The following is a 19,387-nucleotide window of genomic DNA, read 5'->3' as shown; positions in this document are numbered from 1 at the left end:
CAACTCATGTATTTAAGACCCTTGGAAGCACGAAAATCAGTTTAAACATGCTCATTTGTGCTCCAAAAGTGATGATCCACATCAAAATGTGAGATATAGTTGAACGATGAAAGATTTGAAAACTGACCAAATTTGACCTTTCTGAAGTATGTCGTAAGGGCTGTTATGTCTTTTCATCAAAAAACAGACGTTTTCGCTTGTACATGTAACTCCTCCAAATGTTGTTTAATTCATTTCTCATGGCTAAGAATCACTGTTAAAGTCCTCAGAGTGAGCAAATTGTCCATTTTCAGTCAATTTTACCCACAACCCATATCATGTGTTTAGGAAAGTTGGAAGCACAAAAATCACCTTTAACATGCTCATTATGGCCCTCAAACTGATGATCCACAACCAAATGTGAGATATAGTTGAAAGATGCAATATTTTAAATGGACAAGTTTTGTCCTTTTGAAGTATGTTGCAAGGGGGATGTGATCCCTTTTCATCAAAAATCAGATGTTTTAGCTGGTACATGAAATGCCTCCAAATGTTGTTCAATTCATTTCTCGTGGTAAAGAAACACAGTTAAAGTCCTCAGCCAGAGCAAATTGGCCATTTCCATTCACTTTCACGCATACCCCAAATCCAGGGCCCGATTCACAGAACTAACTTAAGACAAAATCCTAAACTTACTACCATTTTGGTATTCACAGAAGGCACTTACTCATTTTGGTATTCACAGAAGGCACTTACTCATTTCGGTATTCACAGAAGTTAGGAGTCCTAACTTTAGGACTCCTAAATGCCTTCTGTGAATACCGAAAGTCTTAAAATTAGGATTTTTCTCAGTTTAGTAGTAGTATAGTTAGGACTCCTAACTTTAGGACTCCTAAATGCCTTCTGTGAATACCGAAAGTCTTAAAATTAGGATTTTTCTCAATTTAGTAGTCCTAAGTCTAAATTTAGGACTACTAAATTGAGAAAAATCCTAATTTTAAGACTTTCGGTATTCCCAGAAGGCATTTAGGAGTCCTAAAGTTAGGAGTCCTAACTATACTACTACTAAACTGAGAAAAATCCTAATTTTAAGACTTTCGGTATTCACAGAAGGCATTTAGGAGTCCTAAAGTTAGGACTCCTAACTTCTGTGAATACCGAAATGAGTAAGTGCCTTCTGTGAATACCAAAATGAGTAAGTGCCTTCTGTGAATACCAAAATGGTAGTAAGTTTAGGATTTTGTCTTAAGTTAGTTCTGTGAATCGGGCCCCCAGTGTTTAGTGCTCCTTGAATCATGACAATCACTTTCTACATTCTCAATTTATCTCCAGAAGTGATGATCCACTTCCAAATGTGAGATAAAGTTGAAAGATGCAACATCTGAAATATGTCGTAAAGGGTGCGGGGGGTGTTATCTCTTTTCGTCAAAAATTGGACGTTTTCACTTGATCATGAAATGCCTATAAATGTGGTTTAATTCATCTCTTGCGGTGAAGAAACACTGTTAAAGTCCTCAAAGAAAGCAAATAGGCCATTTTCATTCACTTTTACCTACACCACAAATCCTGGTTTTAGGGCCTCCGGAAGCATGAAAATCACTTTCTACATGCTCATTTTAGCTCCAAAAGTGATGACGCACATCCAAATGTGAGATATAGTTGAAAGATACACCATTTGAAAATGGACCATATTTGTCCTTTCTGAAGTATGTCGTAAGAGGGGGTCTTATCTCTTTTCATCAAAAACCAGATATTTTCAGTGGGTTGGTGGGAGAACATAATGGCCAGCTAGCGGCCGGTCGCGGAGGCTCCATGAGTCCGAAGTCTTCCCCGCTTGCATGTAATGCGGTAAATAGGGAAATTCATGAATGGGAATTGAAGTTACCAGGTACAACTTGAGACAAAGGAACTTGTTTGTCATGCTGATTTTGACCATGGCGGCGGCGGATTCGTGAGTGGTGGCTGTAGCCGCGGGACAGGCAGGTCGAGACTGTTGGGATTTGCTGTGGTCCCACGCATCACTTGAGCTCGCTATGGTGCGGAGAGCAGTCGTGCAAATTCCTGTTCAGGGGAGTAGGGGCTGGGGCAGCCCAAGTGCAGCAGGCTCCTCCAGAGAGTCAGGAGGGGACCTGAAGGGTTCTGAAGGTGCTCCCACGGACACAGTAGGGGGGAGAGGTTTTTGCTGGAGAGTGCTGGTGAGACAGGGGTATGCTATTTCAGTAAAACACTTGAGGTTAAATTCAAGGGGGAAGGGTAAAAACTCCAGAAAGGAACAAGGCAACATTTTGAAGCAAAATTCAAATATAACTGCAAAAGGAGAGACAATAGTCAGTATTCTACAGCAAGGCAGATATGCACTAAGAAGCGCAGTCACAGGGGCGTCATTAACTGTCTATAAAAACATGCAAGGTAAACCAGCCCAGTACACTCTAAGAGTGGAAAAAAGCTGTGAATGCTCAGATAGATCAGGCTAAGGCTGAGGCTGAGTAGTAGGTAAGCCCAGGAGGAGGAAATCAAGGAAGGTAAGGGCCCCCCCTCACCGCATAAATTAAATCAATTAATTAATCAATTAAAGGTCACTCCCTCACTGAGAACCTTTTTTTGAAGTAATGCTAAAAACTCTAATATTAAAACATTCTGGTATTTCTCCCCCCAAGTAGCACCCTGTGGTCCTCAAAAGACGAGACGGAGATTATCTTCAGCCCCAATAGGTTTCAAGTTTCGGTGGACAACCCTCAGACCTCGAAAGGGGTTACTCTTAATGTGCAGATGGGCAGTCTCCCACCCCCCAGGCTGAAGTGCAGAGGGATTTACAACAAGATTATAGTGGTCAGGGTCAAACATTATGTCATAATGTGAGGGTCGGACCATCAATTCAGACAGCACCCCAGTCAGTCTGAGACTTGATCCAGCTCCTGACAACAGAAGTCAGGAACAGATGCAAACACTCTGGAACAAATCAGACAGAGATTAGCTTAGTATGTGAGAAACCGGAGCAGAAATGGCTGGATGTCTTGGCAGCCAGAACTTCAGTACTTGAAACAACAGTGAAGGAGTTAACTTCCCAAACTGAGGAAAATAAGAAAAAGATTACTTCCTTAAAGGTGAATGGAGTGGGCATTAAAGAAAAGTTAGAATCCCTTGAAAATACACAAAGAAGAAATAATCTACGTCTGTTAAAAATTCCTGAGGGGGCAGAGAAAAAGAATTTGTGGTCAGATTGATTAAAGCAGGAACCCAAGTTGACTTGATGTAACATGATCTTTTGGCAGACATCCAGAGGGTCCACAGATATCCGTTTAGGCTAACCCCAAACAAGACAAAACCTAGAAAAATCCTAGTTCATTTCCACACGTATAATATAAAAGAAGAAATCCTTGTAAAGGCTTTAAATATGAAGCTATTAACTTTGGATGGAATAAGTTTTGAAATAAGATCAGATGTGTCATCGATTACAAGCAAATTAGGCATTCTGATTCACTTTTACCTGCATCCCAACTCAAGCGTTTAAGACCCTTGGAAGCACGAAAATCACTTTAAATATGCTCATTTTAGCTCCAAAAGGTATGATCCACATCCAAATGTGAGATATAGCTGAAAGATGAAACAATTGATAAAGGACCATTTTTTTTACCTTTCTGAAGTATTGAGTAAGGGGGGGTGTTATCTCTTTTCACCAAAAATAGAAAGTTTTCGCTTGAGCATGAAATTCCTCCAAATGCTGTTTAATTCTCTTCTAGGGGTGAAGAGACACGGTTAAAGTCCTCTGAGAGAGCAAATTGGCAATTTTCATTCACTTTTAGCCGCACCCCAAAACACATGTTTAGGATCCTTGAAAGCACGAAAATCACTTTAAACATGCTCATTTTAGCTCCAAAAGTGATGATTCACATCCAAATGTGAGATATAGCTGAAAGGTGAAAAAATTGAAAACTGACCTTTTCTAACTTATCTGAAGTATGTAGTAAGGGGGTGATATCTCTTTTCGCCAGAAATAGGACCTTTTCGCTTGAACGTGAAATGCCTCTAAATGTTTTTTACTTCACTTCTCAGGTTGAAGAAACAGTGTTAAAGTCCTTTGAGAGAGCAAATTGGCCATTTTCATTCACTTTTAACCAGACCCCAAACCATGGGGTCTACTGGGATGTCGGGTGGTGGTTCTCTCATCCGCCATATTATTATGGCCAAACATAGCTCATTTTTCATCTGCCACGGTGCAACGCGCACCGCCATCAAAGTGCGCCCGCCACCGGGCGGTGGGAGCCGATGGAGACTCACTGCCATGTGGAATGACGTCTCCCCGCTCCACAAATCAGGATGCCCCAAACAAGTAGATGCACCGCAGCGGAGAAACTGCCCAACCAGAGATAGTGGAAGCTCGACAGTGGAGAGTGAAACCAGAGTCCTGGTCTACACCAGCCGGTCACGACCGCCAGGGTTCCAGCTCTACACGATTTTCCGCTGCTGTACCTGCTACATCACCAGCAACTCATGGACTGCCGCGGACGCCGCCGCAGGTACGCAATAACACAAACACAACAAACACAACAAACACAACACACAACACATGGGGTGACACAGGGTCCAAATCCACATCAGACACCCTGGTGGGGACAGGATCATATCCACAAGGGCACCCACATATGACCCACCTGCCACCAAGTCACCCCTCCATATCCTGGACACACATGTTCCGCGACCATGCAGCAATGTCCAGGTCACATCACCGCAGCGATCAACACAAGGGAATACATGCGCACTATCAGAAGGCAGGGCCAGTGCCAATCATGGGCAAGGCACACAGACCACAGGGCCACACCTCCACCCACCACACACTAGCACACCCCATGAAGGCACATGCCATGTGCCCCTCCTGTGCACTCCCATGCACAACAACACGCCAGTTGAATCCACACCCTGCACCACACAACAAACAACCAGGGAGACAGCCACTGCAGGAGTGGCTAAAGAGGAACACACCGCACAGAAGCACAGGGACAGGGAAACACACACACCACAACAACACCACACTCAGGGCAACAAAAATGAGTACAAGCACCAAATTAACACATACAAGGAACAAACATCCAAATGGACACACAGCCTGCCAAGTCACACATACATACCCCATACTGACACACAGACACATACACACACCACATGCTAACAGCAATGGAGCACAAAAAATAGGAAAGCCAAAGTGGAGTGCACACAAATGGAAGGGCATGGGTACAAACAACAAGTACATCACATGCAAGACAAGGAACAGAGAACAACACCCTCAGACCATCAAAGCACACATGGCTGGTACAGTCAGTGAAGTCAAACCACAGACATCACAGTGCAACAACACAGGGAGACAGCATGGCAAACCATGTATAGGCACAAGGATGAAAGGAAGGCCCTGAAGTCAAACTGTGAACAGCCACACATGTACACAACTACTTCACAGGAGTACACCAGCAGCACAACACACAGGACCTATTGACACACACCATGACTGACAGACACCAGTAGGAATCTACACACATACCCACCCCCCTCACACCAGCAGCACACAACACCAGTGTCAAACACACTGAAGGCTGGCAATACTTGCCAGTCAATACACACGCATACAATCACACACCCTGGGGGTAGCCACAAACATCACATACACACAGGGATGCCAGAACAAATGTCTGCACAAAAACAACAGACAAACACATAACCCAACAGAAACACACACAGAACCACAACAAGAACAGACATGCCCTGTGCAGCTAAACTGTGGAAAGGCAATGTGAGCACAGACATAACAGGAGTGAACAACCTCATCACTCAGGAACAATGTACAGACAACATACCACAACACACACAAGAAGTGCACAATCACAGAACAACACAGCCACATCAAACCAACAACAGATGCACAGGCAAATAAATCACATTGCAAACTCAGCAGGATATCAGGGGATGCACACCAGGCAATGACAAGGCAACAGACACACACATCACTGCATGCACAACAAGCAGTGTGTGCACACCAAGCCTACCAGCCACACACAGACATGAGTGACATAACATCAACCCACACAGCACCAATACACACAGCAAAAAGACAACAGCACATGCAGGAAGTGAAGCAATACCACAGCCAACACACATACATCCAACACAACACCAACAGATGCACAAGTCTGGGACAGAAAGGTGGAAACAACTTGACCAGAGGACTGGGCAGCACACAGTTGAACTGCATATGAGCAACCATGACTCTCAAACAGTACAAGAACATCACATGCAACCCATTGGAGAAATGCCCTGAGCGACACATTACTCCTGGTCAAATAACTGCACCACAAAGCACAGTGTCACAAATGAAGTGATGGGGAGGCACACACACATGTTAACCAAGGAGACAGCTGACATCAAAGTGAAGTGTACTGCATGTCAGTAGGGGACATGGCAGGAGTGTACCATACACAAATAGAGGAGTGCAGACCCACAATGGGTAGGCATCTTATGCACAGGTAGGGGATGGTATGACAACACTCACAACATGCCATAATGGAAGCAAGAAGACACCATGTGACAGCAATGCATGAGAAAACACAACCACAATGGCAGTGTGGAAAAGCAGGTCTGCACAGTCACCACAAACAGTAACAAGACACATGGATGATCAACAAAGCACAACACTGACGTGCTAGTCACACACTCTGCACACTCACAAGTGACAAAAACAACAAGTAGGAGTCAGACAGAACTGCAAGGACACACCAACACACTGCACAGTGCACAACATACAACTCACACATGTACATACAACCATATCCACAGGGCTGAACAATCAAAACAACATGCATGCAACTCCTGGGTGACACATGTGTGTAGTTGACAATGCAGGGGCATGCACACATCAACACTCCCGACAAACTCACCCCCTTCACACTGCACACTTCCTGACCATCCAAGAGCACACATGGAAAGTAAGCCATGGGACTAGGATGACTGGCCATCACAAGATAACCATACACATACACCACTGGGCACACATAAAGGAAGAATACACATACATGATGAGCCTGGCCAGCCTGCCTGCAATACTGTGGATAGAATCCCAATCTGTGCTGGTAGTGCCCCCAACCTGACATGTGTACAATATAGCCAACATGAACAAATTAAGAAAATGACAAATGCTTTCCATTTAAAATTGAAATCATTGCCCCCACAGAACTGAAGCCCCTGTCACCCCTGTAAAAAATATAGTAAGTGAGCCAAAACATTCACTATGTTGAAGTGGCACAAAGACTATGTGGCACAGTAAACCATATACACACAGCAAAATAACGTTATTCAGTAAGGACAATGGCAAAATAGACAACAGGAGCAACTGTCTTTATTCACATATTGCACAGAAAGGCACCATGAGAAGAGAAGAGCAAGGCACAACATGCAGAACATGTCCATGAGAAGCTGCACAGGCAAGGGCAAAACAGCAGGGAACAACAAGGCCAGTGGCCAGGGCTAAGTGCAGAGTATGTCCATGAGAAGCTGCACAGGCAAAGGGCACACAGCAAGGCCAGTGGCCAGTCCAGGGTGCAGAGTATGTCCATGAGAAGCTGCACAGGCAAGGGCAACACAGCAGTGAACAACAAAGCCAGTGGGCAGGGCTAAGTGCAAAGTATGTTCATGAGAAGCTGCACAGGCAAGGGCAAAACAGCAGTGAACAACAAGGCCAGTGGGCAGAGCTAAGTGCAGAGTATGTCAATAGGAAGATGCACAGGCAAGGGCAAAGCAGCAGTGAACAACAAGGCCAGTGGCCAGTCCAGGGTGCAGAGTATGTCCATGAGAAGCTGCACAGGCAAGGACAAAACAGCAGTGAACAACAAGGCCAGTGGCCAGGGCTAAGTGCAGAGTATGTCCATGAGAAGCTGCACAGGCAAGGGAATAACAGCAGTGAACAATGAGGCCAGTGGCCAGGGCTAAGTGCAGAAAATGTCCATGAAAAGATGCACAGGCAAGGGCAAAACAGCAGTGAACAACAAGGCCAGTGTCCAGGGCTAAGTGCAGAGTATGTCCATGAGAAGCTGCACAGGCAAGGGCAAAACAGCAGTGAACAACAAGGCCAGTGGCCAGTCCAGGGTGCAGAGTATGTCCATGAGAAGCTGCACAGGCAAGGGCAAAACAGCAGTGAACAACAAGGCCAGTGGCCAGGGCTAAGTGCAGAGTATTTCCATGAGAAGCTGCACAGGCAAGGAAGAAAAAGCAGTGAACAATGAGGTCAGTGGCCACGGCTAAGTGCAGAGTATGTCCATGAGAAGCTGCAAGGGCAAAACAACACTGAACAACAAGGCCAGTGGGCAGGGCTAAGTACAGAGTATGTCCATGAGAAGCTGCACAGGCAAGGGCAAAACAGCAGTGAACAACAAGGCCAGTGGCCAGGGCTAAGTGCAGAGTATTTCCATGAGAAGCTGCACAGGCAAGGAAGAAAAAGCAGTGAACAATGAGGTCAGTGGCCACGGCTAAGTGCAGAGTATGTCCATGAGAAGCTGCAAGGGCAAAACAACACTGAACAACAAGGCCAGTGGGCAGGGCTAAGTACAGAGTATGTCCATGAGAAGCTGCACAGGCAAGGGCAAAACAGCAGTGAACAACAAGGCCAGCGGCCAGGGCTAAGTGCAGAGTATTTCCATGAGAAGCTGCACAGGCAAGGGCAAAACAGCAGTGAACAACAAGGCCAGTGGCCAGTCCAGGGTGCAGAGTATGTCCATGAGAAGCTGCACAGGCAAGGGCAAAACAGCAGTGAACAACAAGGCCAGTGGCCAGGGCTAAGTGCAGAGTATGTCCATGAGAAGCTGCACAGGCAAGGGCGAAACAGCAGTGAACAATGAGGCCAGTGGCCACGGCTAAGTGCAGAGTATGTACATGAGAGGCTGCACAGGCAAGGGCAAAACAACACTGAACAACAAGGCCAGTGGGCAGGGCTAAGTACAGAGAATGTCCATGAGAAGCGGCACAGGCAATGGAAAAACAGCAGTGAACAGCAAGGCCAGTGGCCAGTCCAGGGTACAGACTATGTCCATGAGAAGCGTCACAGGCAAGGGCAAAACAGCAGTGAACAACAAGGCCAGTGGCCAGGGCTAAGTGGAGAGTATGTCCATGAGAAGCTGCACAGGCAAGGGCAAAACAGGAGTGAACAACAAGGCCAGTGGCCAGTCCAGGGTGCAGAGTATGTCCATGAGAAGCGTCACAGGCAAGGGCAAAACAGCAGTGAACAACAAGGCCAGTGGCCAGGGCTAAGTGAAGAGTATGTCCATGAGAAGCTGCACAGGCAAGGGCAAAACAGCAGTGAACAATGAGGCCAGTGGCCAGGGCTAAGTGCAGAATATGTCCATGAAAAGCAGCACAGGCAAGGGCAAAATAGCAGTGGACAACAAGGCCAGGGCTAAGTGGAGAGCATGTCCATGAGAAGCTGCACAGGCAAGGGCAAAACAGCAGTGAACAACAAGACCAGTGGGCATGGCTAAGTACAGAGTATGTCCATGAGAAGCTGCACAGGCAAGGGCAAAACAACAGTGAACAACAAGGCCAGTGGGCAGGGCTAAGTGCAGAGTGTGTCCATGAGAAGCTGCACAGGCAAGGGCAAAACAACAGTGAACAACAAGGCCAGTGGGCAGGGCTAAGTGCAGAGTGTGTCCATGAGAAGCTGCACAGGCAAGGGCAAAACAACAGTGAACAACAAGGCCAGCGGCCAGGGCTAAGTGCAGAGTATGTCCATGAGAAGCTGCACAGGCAAGGGCAAAACAGCAGTGAACAACAAGGCCAGTGGCCAGTCCAGGGTACAGACTATGTCCATGAGAAGCTGCACAGGCAAGGGCAAAAAGGCAGTGAACAACAAGGCCAGTGGCCAGGGCCAAGTGGCGTGTCTGTCCATGAGAAGATGCACAGGCAAGGGCATAACAGCAGTGAACAACAAGGCCAGTGGGCAGGGCTAAGTGCAGAGTATGTCAATAAGAAGCTGCACAGGCAAGGGCAAAACAGCAGTGAACAACAAGGACAGTGGCCAGGGCTAAGTGCAGAGTATGTCCATTCGAAGCTGCACAGACAAGGGCAAAACAGCAGTGAACAACAAGGCCAGTGGCCAGGGCTAAGCGCAGAGTATGTCCATGGGAAGCTGCACCGACAAGGGCAAAACAACAGTGAACAACAAGGCCAGTGGGCAGGGCTAAGAACAAAGTATGTCCATGGGAAGCTGCACAGGCAAGGACAAAACAGCAGTGAACAACAATGCCAGTGGCCAGTCCAGGGTACAGACTATGTCCATGAGAAGCTGCACAGGCAAGGGCAAAACAGCATTGAACAACAAGGCCAGTGGCCAGTCCAGGGTGCAGAGTATGTCCATGAGAAGCTGCACAGGCAAGGGCAAAACAGCAGTGAACAACAAGGCCTGTGGGCAGGGCTAAGTGCAGAGTATGTCAATAAGAAGCTGCACAGGCAAGGGCAAAACAACAGTGAACAACAAGGCCAGTGGGCAGGGCTAAGTGCAGAGTATGTCCATGAGAAGCTGCACAGGCAAGGGCAAAACAACAGTGAACAACAAGGCCAGTGGGCAGGGCTAAGTACAGAGTATGTCCATGAGAAGCTGTACAGGCAAGGGCAAAACAGCAGTGAACAACAAGGCCAGTGGCCAGTCCAGGGTACAGACTATGTCCATGAGAAGCTGCACAGGCAAGGGCAAAAAAGCAGTGAACAACAAGGCCAGTGGCCAGGGCTAAGTGGCGTGTATGTCCATGAGAAGCTGCACAGGCAAGGGCAAAACAGCAGTGAATAACAAGGCCAGTGGGCATTGCTAAGTGCAGAGTATGTCAATAAGAAGCTGCACAGGCAAGGGCAAAACAGCAGTGAACAACAAGGCCAGTGGCCAGTCCAGGGTGCAGAGTATGTCCATGAGAAGCGTCACAGGCAAGGGCAAAACAGCAGTGAACAACAAGGCCAGTGGCCAGGGCTAGTGAAGAGTCTGTCCTTTTTTCTTTTTTTTAAACAATTTTATTGAGATCAGGACAGGAGACCGGGACAACATATAATAATTAATGTTACAGACAATTATACGAATAGATCGAATCGAACAGACAAATCAAAGAAGGACAAATATATACAGATCAACAATTGTATCAGCTTTGTCCAAATCAGCTCAGTGAAAGAAAAAAGAAAAAAAAAAAAAAAAAAACCCTTATGTATACATCAATCTTTACTTAGAGTTGAGGCGCCCCAAATTCTATTGGTTCTTTGAAGAAATTTGTGACCTCTGATCTTAGCTAGAGAAGTTTCCATAATGTGGATTTCTTTGACAAGAAGCCACCACTCCATCACATGTGGAGGGTTACATGAGATCCAAGTCCTAGCAATAATGAGTCTGGCACAACCAATCAGAATATTAATAAGATCAGTTTGTGAGGCTAAAGATAAATGATTCAGCACCGGGATGCCAAGCAATACATTAGCCAGACTTAATGTAATTGGTTGTGTCAAAATCTGCGTGATACCCTGGCTAACTTTAGACCAAAATTCAGTGAGTCGGGGACACGTGAACATCATGTGTTCAAGATTGGCAGCCAACAGGTCGCATTTGGGGCATCTTGTCCGTTCACTACTAGAACTATTATTAGACCATTTTGAGATTTTTTCCGGGGTATAATATAACTGAAATATCGTTTTATATTGTTGTAGACGTAAGCTGGAAGACTGGACCGAGCGATTAAAACTACTTAGTGAAGATGATATCTGATTGGCTGAAATATTCAGACCCAAACGGGAACTCCATTTGTCCGCGATATTCCTACAATCATCCAGTTTAAACGATGTAAAAACTTTATAGCCTAAACTAATGAGTGATCTAACCTTAGCAGGATAGAAGCAATTCCATATATCTGAGTCTTCAATTTTAAGTAGCTTTATTTTACGTATTAAGTAGTCATGTATCTGAATGTATTTAAAATGTGCGGCAGAAGGTAGTTTGAAAATTATTCTGAGTGTCTCAAAGGCCAATAGTCCGTCATTACCGTAGAGATCTCCAAGTGTTTCAATTCCGGCATCTTTCCACTTGTAAAATATACCATCATGAAATATGTCCGGAAGACCGGGGTTAGCCCATAAAGGCAGTTGAGGATGACACAAAGACGTATTGCATTTGGCTAAAATAAGTTGCCAAATTTTAACAGTGTCTCTGATCGTCTTAAATTTTACCCGTTTAAAATAGTTTGGGTCATTAGTTTTGGCTAGAAACATATTGGAGTCCTCGCCGAGGGCGAATTGATAACAATACAGCGCTTGTGAGTTGCGGACAAACAGGCCACGGAGACGGCTCAGGAAAGCAGAAAGATAGTAGACTCTGAAGTCGGGAAAGGTCAGGCCACCTTGATTAAGAGGTAGTTTAAGAAGATTAATTGACCTACGAGCCTTCTTGTATCCCCAGATGTAACTGCTAAAAATCCCATCAAGCCGTTTAAAGTATGCATTATTAATGAGAAGAGGTATGGACCTAAATAAATATAAGAATTTAGGTAGTATGTTCATTTTGATTAAATTGATCCTACCAACCATACTTAAGGGGACCTTGTGCCATTTTTTAAGAGTTGTAGCAGTTTCTTTAAGAAGAGTCTCGTAATTGAGATTAATTATCTCATTAGTATCTGAAGAAATTTTAATGCCAAGGTAAGTGGCTGTTCTGCAAGTCCCTACTATTTGAGTCATCGGTTTGAAGTTCAGAATAACTTGAGTTTTATGTGAGTTGAGTTTATAACCGGAGACTAACCCAAATTTGTTAGCCTCCTCGGTGATTCCCTGTATAGCTAACGGTATATTGGTTGAATAAACCGCGATATCATCGGCATACGCCGTTATTTTTAATTGTTTCTGACCGTGTATAAAAGGAATAATATTAGGATTTGCTTGTAGTGCGACAAGAAAAGGTTCGAGCGACAATGCAAAAAGCAAGGGTGATAATGGACACCCTTGCCGAGTGCCGCGAGAAATTAAGAAGCTGGCAGAGGTTAGCCCATCATAGCAGAGCCTGGCTGTAGGGCGATCATAAAGAGCCTGGAGCCATTTTAGGAATTGACCATGGAAACCCATAGTGATCATTGTTGACCAGAGAAATTCCCACCCCACTCGGTCGAAGGCTTTTTCAGCGTCCAAGAGAATCATACCGAGTGGGGTGGGTCCAAGCCTGGCAACGTCGAATGCGGTAATGGCCATATTAATATGAGCGGTAGTATCTCTTCCCATGACAAAACCATGTTGGTGAGGGGACACCAAATGAGGGATAAGTGGAGCTAGTCGGGAAGCAAGTACCTTGGCGAAGATTTTGGCATCTGTATTGATTAGTGAAATGGGTCGATAGGACCCACATTGATCCGCCGGTTTGCCCTTTTTTAAAAAAAAGACCATCCTGGTTGTATTCCAGGATTTGGGAGCCTCCCCATTTATCCCAACATTACTAATCACATCAGTAAGTAATGGCAACATTTCCTCCGAGCATTTTTGGTAGATGTCTAATGGAATTGTATCCTCTCCAGTAGCTTTACCTAAGGGTAGTGAAGCGATTGCTTTTCCAATCTCTTGCTCCGTAATATTTTCAGAAAGCAGATCCATATTTTCAATCTCCTTGCCTTTAGTTATATTAGTGTCTAAATATTCTTGGATCTTGTTCAACTCAGGTAACTCCTCTGGAGTGTATAATGTACTATAAAATGCAACGAATTGCTGGAGAATCTGTTCGGGTTGAGAGTAAACCAAATTATTTGGACCTTTAATTTCTTTTATAAATGTTTTAGATTTATCATCGGCGATTTTATATGCCAAAATTTTGCCAACCTTATCCCCGCTCTCATATTGAGAAATATGGAATTTTTGTAGACTGTTTAAGTTTTTCTCCATAAGTCTAGTTTTAATAATGAGCTTAGATGAAGCTAGCTTTTGACATATGTCAGATAAGTTTGGCACGCCCTGTATCAAAGCCTGTGAGAGCTGTTTTTCAAGCGTAGTTATGGTGCTACTCAAGGCCGCCCAACCTCGTCTATATAGGGAGTTTTGATTGAAAGCAAACTGTTGTGTGAACCCGCGGATACTAGCTTTAACCGTATCCCAAACTATGCTTGGAGAAGCAGAATTAATATTTATAGCAGTAAATTCACGTAAGTGTGCTTTGAGTTGTTTTATGTATTCAGTGTTAGATAGTAAATGTCTGGGAAATGTAAATGTCCTAAGTTTCCGGTTGGTCCGTGATAGACTAAATGATAATATGATTGGATTGTGATCCGAGGCAACTCTTGGACACAACTCGATGGAGCTGTTCTTTATGATATTATCTGATGCCCAGACCATATCAATTCTTGAGCAAAGTTGGTGGGGGGCAGAGTAGTATGTAAAGCCGGCAGAAGAGGGGTATATTGTTCGCCAAACATCCTTTAAATTGTGGATACGTCCAAGTTCGATAAGTGCAGCTCGTGAGCGACGCATCCGCTGAAATGCTCGTTGTCGAGTAGTATCAATATTGTAATCCATAATCAGGTTGAAGTCCCCCATTATAATAAGTTCCCCACTGCTGTCCAATAGTTCAATATTTAACCTGTCTAGAATAGACGGGTCATCAATATTCGGCCCATAAAAGACACAGAAGGTAAAAGTATTGTCATCCCAGAGCACTTGAGCGATAGCCCAACGGCCAGCTTTATCAACCTTAGTTTTAGTCAGTTCTATATTTAATCTTTTCTGTGCCAAAATAGCAACACCTCTAGTTGGAATACTGCATTCTGAGCACACATACACGTCGTATCCTAACTGCCCCAAAAGCTTACGATCAGAGTAAATGATATGTGTTTCAGTGAGCAAGGCGATCTGAGGTTTATACAAATTAAGCTCCTCAGAGACAAGCCGTCTCTTATTCCTGCCATTGAGTCCCGCTACATTCCAGGCCAAACATCTGATTCTGTGTGCCATTTCGATCTGTTAAAGCACCTTGCCTGTTTTTTATTTCGATTTTTCGTACTGCATTGCAACGACACAAAAAAATTATAACAACAAATAACCTTCCCCTCCAGCCTGATCATTTTAACATTTTTATCCCCCCCAAACCCACCAAACCCACCCCCAATGAACCACCCTCGGAGGTTCAGATGAGAACCCCTATCCCAAAGAGGAGGAAAACCTCTTATACCCAGCTGCCGGTTGCTGGGCAGCACAAAAGAGATGCAGCAGAGGAGGCCAACCTACTAGGCAAATATTGGATCTTTCTGTTAATATAGTTTAATTGCAATTAGTATACTATAATTAGTATAATTAGTATACTATAGTTGTGTGAATGTATATATGTGTGAGTGCACCTATTCCCCCTTTTTTTTTTTTTTTTTTTTTATTGATTTTTTATTTATTAATTTTTTTTTTTTTTTTTTTTATTAATTTACCCCCTGACTATATATTGAGAAATTGATATATAGTTCTCACTCAGCTCTAAGATGTTAAGGTGTTAGTTTCGTTAGAACCTGTTGTGCCTCTTTTTCGTCTATAAATGTATATGTCCGCCCACCATGGATGACTTTTAGACGAGCAGGCTCCTGCAAGAAGGCCTGACCACCCAGAGCCTTAAATGGATCAATGAGTTGGCGGAGCCTCCAACGTCTATCCATAGTAGGTTTGCTAAGATCTGATCTTACAAAAAAGGTGATAGAGTCAATCGTGACAGGCGAGTTAGGCCTAGCTTTGAATGAGACAGCCTGCCTAAGAAGGAAATTCCCAAAATAAATCAGAAAGGGACGAGGATCCTATTCACCTTGTTTACTGCAAAAGAGGGGAGTCTGTGTACTCTCTGGAGCTGAGAGTCCCAATCCCAATCTGAAAGGTCCGGGAAAGCTTTCTGAAACAGTGATACCATATATGCCCTAGGGTCAGCCCCTTCTGATCCTTCGGGTATGCCAAAAACTCTTAGGTTGAGGCGTCTTTGTCTATTTTCCATATCTTCGACCTTGTCTTGTAGCTTTCCAATCTGTTCCTGATATTGATTGACCGCACTCTGATTACAGGCAGTTATCTCCTCCACATTTGAGACCCTTTGCTGTAAGGATTCTATGTCCTGTACGACCCCTCCCACCTTTTGATTCAAATCCTGAATGGAATGCTGTATCTTGGCATTATCCTCTCTGAGTTGGAGAAACTGTGATTGTGTCTCCTTATGTTGATCAGAGAGAGTCTGTAAAATAATATTGAGGGGAGAACTATGTTTTCCTAGTCTGTCAGAGTCAGGATCGGAAGAGAGCAAAGTGTTTATATGATCAGAGGGGGGATATTCTGGAACAATAAAGGGGAGAGTAACTTGCTTAGGAGTTGTAATATTAATATTAGATGTTGAGCTTTTCTCCTGAGTATCTATAGTAGTCAAGCTACTTGAAGCATTTAAAGAATTGGAGGCAGATAGACATGAATTAGTAAGTGCAGGAGCAGAAGCAGGAGTAGAAGAGGAGGATGCTGGTAAGTTCGTTTGTACCAGAGATTGAGCCAGACATGTTTCCTTTGTTTGGTCTCCCATCAGGGAGTTAGCACCGGACAAGCGTAAAGCCATCTTCCTAACATTTCCATTGGCTTGGATCCATTTGCGGAGAGAGCTATTTTCAGTTATGGGCTTGACTTGTGATGGTAGAGTAATAGTGGCATCTTTCAGGGTAGCTGAAGATTTGCCTGCTTTTAGCTTGCTTTTGACCTTGAACCTCCCCTTTTTCCATGAGGATTTTCTTATGGCGTTGGCCGGAGAGATGAGAGATGATTCGGATTCTTCATCGGACTCTGCATCATTATCATGATTGATATCTGAGTTTCCAGGATCATAGGAAGTCTCTCCTTGACCGCCCAGCCCTCCACCCAGGATAGCTGGAGTGAGCAGAGGTAGCTCTGGTAGTTCGTTACTCGGAGGTGGCACTACCAGGGTAGTTGAGGTGTGGAGAGCTGTCTTTACATTCTCATTGGATTTTCCAGACATAGTAACCTCACTAATGATCTTAGTTTGGAGAGAAGAAGGCTCAACATTTGGCAATGCACCAGTCAGGCACACCGGCGAAGCAGACGGCGGGCTGGGAGAGAGTGTACCCCCGGGAGCAGAAAGGAGCCCTAAATCCGTGTTTTCCCCCAAAGTACCGTTGTTGCAAATAAGAGGTAGTCCTGGCCCCCCTTCACCACTGGGAGTGATAGTAGGAGCGGCCAAATGGGGAGGGCGGATCAAGGGCTTAACCATATTTGATGAATTGGATGTTTTAGGTGCTACCGTCGGGGGTTGGTCACCCGTATCTGTTCCAACCCCAAGCCCATCTCCAGAAGAATTATGGCTCGCTCGTAAGGTAGGAACCGAAGCTCGCCCAGCCTGATGAGAACTATTTCGCCCAATGCGGGCGCCTCGCGCTATCAACTTAGGGGCCACGAAAGAGCGGTAAATACGCTTAACCACGTGCTCCCCCCCCGAATTATGAGAGAAGAGCGCCGAAAAGTTAGGCAGCAGGAGTCCAGAGCTATGGAAAAGGCAGGTGTCCGTGAGCTTGAGCACCGGGGGGGAGTGTATCGAACTGACCCCAACAGACGCTGAAGTGCCTTAAAGATGAGAAGCATCAATTCGGATTTCAGTAGTTCATATGCTCAGCGTAAATCCGTCAGATAACAGCACAATCCAATTATAGCAAGGGCACAGGGCAGTTAAAGTGGAAAGGGAACCCCAGTGATAAGCGCATCACCTCTCATGCCTCTGGAGCCTCCTCTGTAGAAAAGCCGTGGTCGAGGGGCACTCTCTCCTCCGTCTTAGGCACCCACCCCTCCTGTGTCTGGGCACTGCTGGGAGGACTCTGCACACACCCCTCCTGCCTCTGGGCACTGCTGGGAGGACTCTGCACACACCCCTCCTGTCTCTGGGCACTGCTGGGATTGATAGGCACACACCCCTCCTGTGTCTGGGCACTGCTGGGAGGACTCTGCACACACCCCTCCTGTGTCTGGGCACTGCTGGGAGGACTCTGCACACACCCCTCCTGTGTCTGGGCACTGCTGGGAGGACTCTGCACACACCCCTCCTGTGTCTGGGCACTGCTGGGAGGACTCTGCACCCACCCCTCCTGAGTCTGGGCACTGCTGGGAGTGATAGGCACACACCCCTCCTGTGTCTGGGCACTGCTGGGAGGACTCTGCACACACCCCTCCTGTGTCTGGGCACTGCTGGGAGGACTCTGCACACACCCCTCCTGTGTCTGGGCACTGTTGGGATTGATAGGCACACACCCCTCCTGTGTCTGGGCACTGCTGGGAGGACTCTGCACACACCCCTCCTTTGTCTGGGCACTGCTGGGAGGACTCTGCACACACACACACGTCTTTGAATCAATTTTTCTACTGTCCAAAAAATCTATTTTCTGATGAAAAACAATGATCCGTGACCTGTCGAACTTTCTCCAGATGGTCAGAAATGGTAATTTTTTAATGTTTAGTTTTTTGACTGCAAATGAGTGTTGCATGTGAATTAGAACTCTTGGAACTAAAACAAGTGTGTTTAGAGTCAGTTTAATGCCTGAAATGGGTCGAAATAGAAGCTTCTAAGAAGCAGAAAAAGTCTGTAAAAAAGGCAATTTTGGTCAAATTGACGCTTCAAAAAGTAGTTATTCAACATGAGGCACAATCCAAATGACATTTTGAATCAATTTTTCTATAGTCCAAAAAATCTATTTTTTGATGAAAAACTATGTTCCGTGACCTGTCGAACTTTCTCCAGATGGTCAGAAATGGTAATTTTTTAATGTTTAGTTTTTTGACTGCAAATTAGTATTGCATGTGAATTAGAACTCTTGGAACTAAAACAAGTGTGTTTACAGTTATTTTAATGCCTGAAATTGGTCGAAATAGAATCTTCTGAGTAGGAGAAAAAGTCTGTAAAAACGGCAATTTTGGTCACATTGAGGCTTTAAAAAGTCGTTATTCAACATGAGGCACAATCCAAATGACATTTTGAATCAACTTTTCTACAGTCCAAAAAAATCAATGTTCTGATGAAAAATAATGTTCAGTGACCTGTCGAACTTTCTCCAGATGGTCAGAAATGTGAATTTCGTAATGTTTAATTTTTTGACTGTAAATGACTATTGCATGTGAATTATCACTTTTGGAACCAAAATAAGTGTGTTTAGAGTCATTTTAATGCCTGAAATTGGTCGAAATAGAATCTTCTGAGTAGGAGAAAAATTCTGTAAAAATGGCAATTTTGGTCACATTGAGGCTTTAAAAAGTAGTCATACAACTTTGGGCACAATCCAAATGACATTTTGTATTAATTTTTCTACAGTCCAAAATATACATTTTCTGATGAAAAACGACTTTCTCCAGATGGTCAGAAATGGTAATTTTT

This window comes from Triturus cristatus, chromosome 2_2 (assembly GCF_964204655.1).
Source record: "Triturus cristatus chromosome 2_2, aTriCri1.1, whole genome shotgun sequence".
Taxonomy (NCBI): Eukaryota; Metazoa; Chordata; class Amphibia; order Caudata; family Salamandridae; genus Triturus; species Triturus cristatus.
The sequence above is the reverse complement of the archived record's forward strand: the minus strand, read 5'-3'. Positions refer to the sequence as shown.